Raw genomic sequence first — 941 nt, 5'->3', positions numbered from 1 at the left:
CAGTTTAAGAAAAGTAGCTGAAAAATAAAAAGTCCAAACAACTGAACAGCCATGGAGAGAGATGAGTCAAACATGAAGATGGTAGAGGCAATGTGAATGGCACAGCAGTTTCGGTGGAGTGGAAGAATGAAATCCATTTGCTAAAGTTATTAATAAATGACCAAAAGTATTCACAAAGTTTGTAATGAATAGGAACAGGGAGTAGGAGAGAGTAATGTGGTCAAATTGCATAAACCTCAAAGAAAAATAACTTTTCACTTAAAAAAAAATAGAGAGAACTTTGGAATGGAAGTTACATTGATTAGTGTGCAGGGAACATAAGAAACTTACTACCCAATCCTGAAATCCTGACATATCAAGAGTATTTGAAGCCAGCCAGTGAATCTGCTTGCCTGAATGTGTTTCTGCAGAAATTTTTAAAAAGCTGGCAATAGGAAAGCCATGCTATGAGCCTTAAGGACACTGAAGTTATTAAGGTCCCTGAAAATGGCTATAACAAATTTTAATGATGGGATGCATTTCATAAGACATAGTTAATTATTAAAGCTTCATTGTGAGTAGTGCTAAGAACTTAGTGAAATCCCTAAATGTTAACAAGAAATTTCAAAAAAAAAAAAAAAAAAGAGTGCTCGAGAACCAGCAGCCTACCCTGAAGAAGGCTGTGGCACGATGTAGTATCCCTGGGAGACAGCCAAATTTCGGTTGTGGCAAAAAGCTGTGCTAGGAAAGAAGTTGAGGCTGTATGGGAGATATTGGAAAGAACCAGGAGACTTCCCTGAGTGTCAGCTGTCTCCCTGTATTGTTCTTGGCGCTGGTTCCTTCACTCCTCATATGCTGTGCTTTCTGCTTGTCTAGAATCTGTACTTCTCATCAGTTATTTCTGGCTGTCTTGACTCTTTGCCAGCTCACCTTGGTCTAATACACTCAACCCATCCCCTCTC

The 941-nt window shown here is 39.0% G+C and overlaps 1 non-coding gene across 1 annotated transcript; it reads left to right on the top strand.

Annotated features, from left to right (window-relative positions):
- Window positions 1-368: 368 nt before the first annotated feature.
- On the top strand, window positions 369-498 carry LOC123644254. The gene has a single exon (XR_006737071.1). It is a non-coding gene; the product is annotated as a small nucleolar RNA SNORA33 (small nucleolar RNA).
- Window positions 499-941: the final 443 nt, after the last annotated feature.

The sequence above is a fragment of the Lemur catta genome, chromosome 8 (assembly GCF_020740605.2).
Source record: "Lemur catta isolate mLemCat1 chromosome 8, mLemCat1.pri, whole genome shotgun sequence".
Taxonomy (NCBI): Eukaryota; Metazoa; Chordata; class Mammalia; order Primates; family Lemuridae; genus Lemur; species Lemur catta.
This window is presented reverse-complemented; position numbering and strand designations above follow the sequence as displayed.